Below are 9,952 nucleotides of genomic sequence, written 5' to 3'. Positions count from 1 at the left end.
AAAATTACGAATGTAAAAGAATAGTGTAAAACATACATAAAATGTGATTTTTTTTGTCTTATAACCTACATTTTTTTATACCAAATTTTACATATTGAATCAATATGCATGTAACTATTTATATTCTAAATATAATTTATTTAGGAAGCGATCCTAAAATTACCTCGGGTGAAGAATAACTTATTCTGCACCCTGGATGATGAATAGTAACACTATATTAGCAGAATAACTATTCTGATAACACTTCCGCACTGCACGCTCAACGCAAGTGCGCGTCATTGTTTGAACCATGTGTGCTGCAGTACTCACACGAGTGAACTTCGTGTCGAAAAAAACTGATGCGGTGTTTTTCTGGTATTGTTTTCGCTATAATTTTTTAACCATTTATCGGAACGAGGCGTATAATATACCGTTGGAAAGCTATTGATTAGGCGCAACTTCTCCATGTTGAACACTTTTCGAGATTTCTCTCGGTTTAAGAGCAGTTTCAAAAATGGTGCGGTGGATGACGAGTGGCAGCGAGCGTATTTTCGTGATTTTTTTCTAAACCGCTCATCAGAATAAAGCAAATGATACGTCGTTGGAAAGATATCGTCGAGGCGCATCTTTTTCATACCTATTATTTTCTCTAATTCGTTACGGTTTAAGAGCAGTTTCAAATTTACTAAATTGCGGAATTACGTTTTTGAATTTTTTGCAATTTTCGGTACTGTTTTCGCTCTAGTTTTTGAACCATTTGTCGAAACAAGGCGTGTAATACATCGTTGGAAAGCTATGGAGAAGGCGCAACTTTCATATGTAGAAATGGTTTTAAGATTCCTTGCAGTTTTAAGTTAATTTTGAAAATCGTGCGGCGGACAACGAGTGGCAGCGGCCGTTTTTCGCGAAATTTTTACAAACCGGTTGTCAAAATGATTCAAATGATATGCCGTTGGAAAGATATCGACCAGACGCAACTCTTTCATGTAGAACACTCTCTCTAATTCCTTACGGTTTAAGAGCAGTTTTAAATTTACCGAAATGCAGACACTCTGTTTTTCGCGACACCCAAATCGACGTGGGTACTTCATCCGACTGAAAACCGCACTGCATCGGACGAAAAACCGCACTGCATCAGACGTGTTAGAGAACTGCATGGTTTATTTTATTCAAACGTAAATTTTTCAAGAACGAAAAAGTAGATTGCACTTCACATCGGTGTAAATGAACCACAACACTATCAAGAAGTGAACCGCATTACTTTTTTGTGGTACGTAATTTCTTTTCCTAAACGAGGTGGAGTGCACTTCATGTCGAGTGTTGGTGAACCGCAAGACTATGAAAAGTGAACCTCGAGACTACCGTAAACGGGTCGTACTGCATCAAACAGAAAACCGCACTTATTTAGACTAAAAAACGCACTTCATTGGATAGACAAGTGCACTGCATTATTTCTTTTTTGTGAGACGTAAATTTTCTTTTTTTGTGGGATGTAAATTTTCGCAAACGAGGTAGAGTGCACTTCATGTCGAGCGTTGGTGAACCGCAATACTATGAAAAGTGAACCCCATTATTTTTCTTTTATCGTCTCCGTAACATTTTTTATCAACGAGTATGCACTATGGGGACGAGGTGAGTGTACTGCATCAATTGTTCTTTTCCAATTTTCTTTCTACTGCACACAAACAACAAAGTGAGCTGCATTAAAAAAATCAAAATTTTCCAGTTTGTTTTCTTCCAATTTGTTTTTGCACTTGGCAACATAGTGAGCCGCTCGGAGATAGAAGATCACTACAGTAATGAAATAAGTGAGCTGCACTTAATTTTTTTTCTTTTCTTCTATGCATGTTTTCGAGAGCCACAAACGAAACAAAGTGCATTAGAAAAAGAAGTGAACTTCTCATGGGCAAGTGCACTGCAGAATTTTTGCTAGACGGCACATCGGCGGGTTGCGAGCTGCATGCATTGGAAATACGGACTGCAGCGCGGTGAGGTGAGTACTGCACTCCGCAGTAGGAGGCACAATGGCGTTGACCCGGAGCAGCACTCGTCGCCATCCTGGCCAAAGCACCGAACCGTCTGGCATATGTTTTTGTTTTTGAGCTGCACCGTAGCGGCTGACCACCAGCCCCCGTGAAGGAGAGCACCCTAGAGCAGTGCACTTCTCTCCTGCCGCCGGGGAACTACGACGAGTTGAGGAGAGAGTTTCTTCTGGAGGCACGTCGACGCCAGCCACCCGTGGCAGCAAACTCCACTTCACACACAAACCAAGCTGAAGGCAAGATCTGGGGAGCACTGCGCACACTTGAATTGCTCACCGCATCGCATCGGAAATATCTGAACAATTATTTATCTGAACTAAAGGCCAACGCTCCACTACCTGAAGGAACCACACGAGCTGCCTCGCCGACACAATCGTTATGCACGCGCGCGCATGCCAGACTGCCCTCACCAACGCACGCGCGCACAATGAACCGCAGCATGATCGATGGCGACCAAAGCAATACACCGGAGAACAGCCATGGCATCCTCGAGCGAAAAAAACTGCAAACGCCGCCACATGAATCGATGGAGTCGTCGGGGGCCAGAGTAGGTGGGGCTCCATGGGCGTGGCTCGTCGGATCCAGCCACTGGCTTGCGGATCTGGCACTGTTGCCGACGGATCTGGGGCAGGAGGTCGTGGTCGTCGTTGTTTTACCACCACACACCCCCAGCGGTCTTGTTCCGGCGCGCGTGGCAGGGCGGATGGTGGTCAGGGCGGCATGGGAGAAGGTGGGAGGGAGGGGGCGGCGATGGTGGGGTGGTGGCGGGGGAGGTTGGCAGAGGGGAGGTAGCCGGAGGGCTCAGGCGGGGCTAGGGCGCCGGCGTGGCCACAGGAAGTAGGGGGCGGCACCACGGGAAGGTGCTGCAGGGGAGGAGGCGGAGCGTGGTGGTAGGTGGCGGGGTAGGGCTCCGGCGGCGCGCGGCGGGGGCGGTTCTCCGGCGGTGCGGGTTGGAAGGAGGAGGTCAGCCGCATCGCAGGGAGGGGCCGACGCGGGGTGGGAGGTAGAGGTCGTCGGGATGGCGCCGCGGCGGCGCGGGCGAAGGAGGTGGGGCGACGGCGCGGGCGAAGATGGCGGCTAGGCGGCGCAGGGGAGGAAGGTGGTGCGGCGGCGCGGGCAGGGAGGTAGTCCGGTGGCGACGCGGTGGGATGCGGGTGTGGAGCATGGGAGAGCGAGGGGTGGAGGAGAGGATAAGACGGGGTGGGTTCTGTTTTGTTTTTTTTCGTTGCGTCCGCAGTTTGGTCGTGGTTAGTTTGTAGCTACAGGTGGGTCGGGGTGTTATCAAAATAAGCTCCGGTGTTATCATAATAAGACTCTTAAGGGTGTTATCATAATAGACTCACCCTATATCTCTACTCCTAATGTCTCAGTTGGTAGTCTCCGTTCCGGGTTTATTTTCGTCCCATCATTTTCGTCCGGTTTTTTTTCGTCCTCCCTCCCACCTCCATCTTCACCTCCAAGTAACGATCCCCAACAAAAACCACGTTAGAGGGATCCGATGCCTCCAGGTGTCTCCTCGCACGCGAGAGAATCGAACGTCAAAAAAACTTACGAAAAAAACCAACCAAAAAAAGTCGACGACTCGCACGCACGGGCGAGCGAGCGAGGCCTCCCCCTCGATCCCCAACCAGGTCACAGATCCCTTCGCCCCTGCCCTCGCACTCGCATCAAGCCGCCGCCTCCAGATCGTCCTCGATCCTTGCGCTACCTCCCTTCTCCGCCGGCGATCTCTTTGCAAACGCTGATCCGCTTCATGGCCGCCACCGCTCCTTCTCGTCTATACAGCGACTGCCGGTCTCCACCACCAACGCCATATCATTTCCTCATCGTTCTGGAGCGGCGACACGCAGGTGATGGCGACCTATGTAGGTAAACGCCTCCTCTCATCTCTCTCCCTAGGATGCCCTGCCCTCTCCTTTCTCCTGCTGCCATTCATGGCAGCAGGGGATCCGGGGAACGGGGGCCGATGGCGGAAGGGAATGGGGACCAGTGGCAGCGGGGAATGAGATCTGGAAGTATTTATTAACAGATGGTGGTGTTCTCAGATATTTGTTATTCAAGTTTCTTCGTGTGTTGTGCACCTAAAACCATGTGCTATTCCTGTTAATTGCATTATATCTTCCTTTCCTCTGTATTTAACACATTATTTGCCCCTAACTGAAGGCACCCATAATTCGTGGAAGAGAACCCACAGCAACTGCAGAAGAAAAGAAGTTGGGATCTGAGAGATCTGGAGAGCTTAGTGCAAAAGTAAATCAGGCAAGCCCTTTTCCTCTGAAGAAGGTTGTCTGCACTCTGCACTACATAATTTTTTACAACTGTATTCTCCACATTTATGTTATAATAATCTCCTCTAGAATTGTTTGGATGCATTTTCTTCCAATTTTATGGGCTCTAGCTTAATTACCTTTTGAATTCTTCTGATGGCTTCTCAATGATATTCAGTTATATTGAGACGAACGAATGCCCTGCTGTCCAATCACTTGCCACCAAAGGTATGTCCTGTCCGGTGTATATTTGGCCAGATATGTTCATCGCACATTCAGAAAACACAAAAAGAATTGTGTACCTGCTATCCATTTTGTCTTTTATAGTGATTCTTCCTTCTTTTTACATTATATAATTGTGCCTCATCTACATTACTTAACCCTGCTTATGTATAGATTGTTGAAGTAGTGTGCCGCAAGCTGACTCCCTTACAGATGACACTGTACAACCACTTACCGTTCTGGGTTTCAAGCAATATTCAGTAGGCACATGTAAGGTAGTCGGAGTTATATTTACAGGAGTCTGTGGTTGACCCTGTCAGGTTAAGCGCTTGATATCTGAAGAAGCAAAGAGTACTAAAGTTTTGGCATATATTACTGCCCTTAAGAAATTATGCAACCATCCGAAGGTAATTAATTCCAGTTTAATGTTTCGCCCCACGATATATCTCTTTCAATGAAAGTAGTTTCGACAGTAGGATCGGAGTTTATTACAATCTTTTTTTAATTAGTTAATGTCCGCACCTTGCTAAACCCCAACACACTGAGCTGTCTCGTCTGGCTCCGCCGATGCACTTGGTCGATGTCCTCACCTGGCATCATGATGAGGTGGTGGCCGGTGGGTGGCGTGAGGAGCGGCAACAGACTCATTTATCTTGTTTACCAGTGTCAACATATTCTGTTAGGAAAAAACATCATCTAAGATGCAAGTTTTGATGGAAGGAGCTGTATTTTTTTCTTTTATATTTTTGCTGGAAAGAAGGAGCTCTAACTTAAAGAGCATGTCAACATAGCTACTTCCAAATACTTTGAATGCATGCTTCAGCGAAGTCATCTCATAGATGAAGCAGCCTGAAAATTGCAGATTTTTAGCCAAGAGAACAAGCGAGCAAGACATGCAACTGAATGTTAGATAGGAATGCTTGCCTAGCAAACATATGTCAGACTTGGAGCCATACGGACTATCAGCAATAAGTTCAGGGCACATGTAACTGGGAGTTCCTACAACCTTCAGAAGAGACACGATTTATCAAATCATAAGCAAATTAGAAAGAGAAACACCTACCTAGGGGTTGAGCAAGAATAACTTACTGACACAGCTAAATCATGAGAAGTCAATACTTTAGGTCTTTATCCAACCCAAAAAGTCCACGTTTTAAGCTATTTCTCCCCAAACTCAAGCAAGCCTCTAAATTAGAATGGAGAAGTTGCATAGGCAACAAACTTTTAGATACGTTGCATGCTTTAGGTAATCAATCTGCATGTTCAATTTTTCTGTGCTTTTCTTTTGCTTCACCTTTTCTTACTATCTTACCTTTTAAGTGATTAGGTCGAAGTGACTTCACTAGGAATTAGATGTGGATTATATATATGTGGAACTTCTTGCTACTACTGCTGGGCTTGCTAAAAGAAACAAATTCAGTATTGTTGTTCTCATGGAACATGCAAAGAGCTCTGTTGGCATGTACATTTTTTTATCTATCCGTTTAATTTGTTTCCAGAACTTATTATGCCCACGACCACTGCCATGGACTTTGTGGCCGGCCTGCTTATCCTTGATGTGGCTACAATGCGCGAACCAGTGTTCGACTTTGAACGCCGACATGGACGGCGGCCTCAAGTGCTACACCATCTTCTTGGTATGCAAACCAGCACCACTGGGGGCTTAGCCAAGTTGTTTTTTTACCTATTTAACAACTAAGCGCTAGATATTGTCAACAGATAAATTTGGATGGGTAGGATTTTACTAATGTTTATTGATGATGCTTTGTTTCAGGATATGTGGAGAGGCTTTTTGCACTGCAGTTCAAGACATACTGTAGATTACATGGCTAAAGAAAATTATTTACGATTAATAAATCATGTTCTTGCTAAATTATTAAGTGTTCAAGCATGCCTACTATGATCCCGTGCTTCCTCTTTGTGTATGGCTTGCTGTGAAAACACTAAACATAACATGTGCTTGATTAATTCAGTATACTACTTCTCTTAAGAAGGTTAGGGTCAACGAGGAAGCACATAACTGTGTTTGATGCATTCTTCAGGTTGAGGGTCTGATAATGGACTTAACACAACTGCTGGAGAGAGATTAAAATATTGAATATGGTAGCAGAGGAAGCTGAAGTTGGTAGATTAATAGAGCGAGAGTTCCTGACCCAGGTAAGTTCATAATTGAGTTGTGTGTAAGACCAGTGCTACATGGTTCCACTTTGCGTCTCTGTAATTATTTAGCTGAAGGCGTGCATGAGAATTAGCTATTTATTATTGTGTACTTTTAACTTTAGAAACATTGAAGTTGTCCCTTTTTTATCAATAACTTCATGTGGAAAAGTATTCTTTTCAAGGGAATCATGGTTAAGAATTTGTATTAGAGGTTGGCAGTGATACTATAGTAAGTTTGCATTTTATACCAGCTAGCAGGACTTCATAGAAATTTGTTAGAGGAATTGCAACAACCTTGACCAAATATTATTTTTCTTATTCCTTTCTAGTTTTAGACAAAAACAATAGAGAATCTCAATCCTTCTACTGTCGCAGTACTTGAAGTAGAGCAACCGCTGCCTCAAACTTCAAAGAAGATGGGCATGAATGGCTGTTTTGGTTGCAGGTTACTCCAAGAACAAGTGCATTATATTTCTGTGTATCCAGTAGCTTATGCAGCCCATAATTACTTTACCAACAGATTCATGATTGGGAGAAGTAGCTAAAGGTTAGAATTGCAGCATCTGAGCGTGTCCATTATCCAGCAGACTATAAAAGGTCATAAGTTTTGATTGTGTGCCCATTTGTGTGCACATGGGTAAAAGATCCTTGGACATTTTTATTTTTTTAGATCTCTGGAGCACCTTGAGGTAGCAATCCAGCCTACAATGTCACATTTGTATGACCACTGCTCAAGAGAATTATTTTTTGAATATTTTACTAACATTCTCGTGAACCTGCACCTGAAAGTTTTAATTTTTGCAGCAAGCGATGCAGAGAAACAAGACAAATAACTACGAAGTAGTAGATCATAGAAAGGACTGGTGTCAATTGATCATTCATAGTCAAAGAATGATATGGAAATTAAACTAAGCACGACATGTCGGAATATTAGCAGAACCAGAGCAAGAGAAAAAAGTTGATTAGCAGGTCGACAGTGATGCCTGCTAAGAGAGAATCCACACGTCCATCCTTTTGCCACTGCTGAAGCCCCACATCCTCGATCTCGACACGCTTGCCTGCCATCCTGGCCAACGTCCTCGCTATGGCCCCGAAGCCACGCAACCACCTCGCCAGCTGTTGCTAGAGCCGAGCGCGTTGGCAGACTCCGCACCCAAGGTAATACTTTCAGTCACGCTTATGAACAAGTTTTTTTTCTACCAAAACATAGGTTTCATTTCTGGGCAGCATGTTCCTCCCCAGGCATCAACAATGTGCAACAGTTGAGCCAAAGGGTGGGGTTGCTAGCTCCCTTGCGGTTAATTTTCATTCGATTTTCCTGAGACATTACATATGTACATAATTGTAACCCGACCTAAGCTTCCTAGAAATACATGTCTCTCTAGGAAGTTTGGATATGTTCTAACTCTTCTCAGTTAGGATTAACTGGATATGTTCTAACTCTTCACAACGAGAGTATATATTCATCTTGGAAATTTGTCAGTGATGTAACGTTTTGTGTACAAGCTGATTCATCTTTTTGGTCAGGTTTTTAGTTGATGAAGGACGAAGTCCGCACCAAGAAGACCATTCTGATGGATTCAAGAGAATCAAAAGTGAAGAATCAAGTTACAATAAATATGTCGATTACAAATATGCCTACAGATACACAAGTGGTTTTCAGATATCTTTGCTTGATTTGGAGCTGCTCAAAGAAAAAGGATGGCCACATATATATGGTAGTTACTTCCATGTCACAAAGGTGCTCTTCAGTAGGTACTGCATAATCACATTGAAGTTCATCACAACATTCACATTCTTAGTGTTGTTATCATATCATATATCATATATCTCTTCAGTGTTTGATCACAATTTAGATAATTGATCTGATGTTGCTCATCTTTCAGTAGACGTATTTTAAAATTTATGTTTAGTACTAGAATTCTGTTTTCAATTCAGTTTCACATCATCATGTCACTATAAATTTCAACATGGTATGCTTGCTCGTTTAGACTAGACAACTTTATGAAAATGCGGCATCGGCATCAGTATGCTGCCATTGATCGTATTGCCAAGCTTTTTTGTACATCATCTGACACAACATCATATAGTCAATATGATGCCCTATGCACACTGCCCATTAACTGAATTACTAGAATGTTCATTGTTTTCTTCCATGTGTATCCCTTGGGGTGTGGTTCTTATGAACACTTATTTGCAGGTTTATGGATTCCTTCAGAGTTTGAGAAATTTTAATGAGAATTTGTTTGACAGAAACGCGAGGAGGGGCCATTAGGACAAATTTTTATGTATAAGAGATCTTGGGCAGACTGGAACCTATGGACCAAAACTGGGGCAAGAGTTCAGTAGCTTTGCTGTTGTTGTTCTGGAACTCTTTATGTCGTGAAATAGCTAGGGAAATTGCATTGGTGCACTTTGTATAATTTGGGGTCCTCAGATCGAGACAATACTGTAAGAAAACGCGCCTTAAGGTTTGCATCGTTTGTATTAAGGTTGTTCCTTATTTCAAACGAACATGCTTTAGAGGTGTTTTTACAGATGTGCTCCTGCTTCTATCTACTGATCAAATGACTTTCTATTTCATTGTTTTCTGCCAATATATTATTCAGGAGTAATGAGTGATAAGAATAAGATAAGCCAGTCGTGAGTGTGAAGTGGCAAGATAGTTTGTAAATTGAGAATCTTCATTGCAAGTACACGAACTGATGTTTTTTCCCACACATTGCTCAATGATAATTTATACCATGTCTTTAATTTACTAGATGAACTGCACACCTGAACGCATCACTAATGGAAAGATTCAGCATCTTGGTCGGCTGCTTGCGGCGGGGCTTGTGGCTGGTGGTTGCGGAAGTGGCAGAGCAGTGTCCGAGAGCGCGGCGCAAGCAGTGGCCCCTGCTATGTGGGCTGATGGGAGCACACCATCCAAGCAGCACTTCCAAGTATGACAATGTCCGCTCTACACCAAGGTACGTGGGCACTCGTGCAAAGATCTAACATCTTCACCGACTAGGACTAAGGTATGTGTTTTCTTCTGCCCGTGTGATGTGGTGATAATTTGTTATGCATATGTTTGTAGATGTTAGTCAGTATTTGGGAGATATGAGGTAGTTTTCTAGATAAGAAATAGAACAAGAACGAGAAGGAGCTTTAGTTGGGCCATGTCATTGTGAACTTGCAGCACAGAATTTTATAGGAGGTGGTTGTCGTAAAATTAGGTGCTTAAGATCTGCGGAACTATAACAAATTTACTTTCTGGGTCTAACTATTTTAATAATTTCT

The sequence above is a fragment of the Triticum aestivum genome, chromosome 4D, assembly GCF_018294505.1.
Source record: "Triticum aestivum cultivar Chinese Spring chromosome 4D, IWGSC CS RefSeq v2.1, whole genome shotgun sequence".
In the NCBI taxonomy this organism is placed as follows: domain Eukaryota; kingdom Viridiplantae; phylum Streptophyta; class Magnoliopsida; order Poales; family Poaceae; genus Triticum; species Triticum aestivum.
This window is presented reverse-complemented; position numbering follows the sequence as displayed.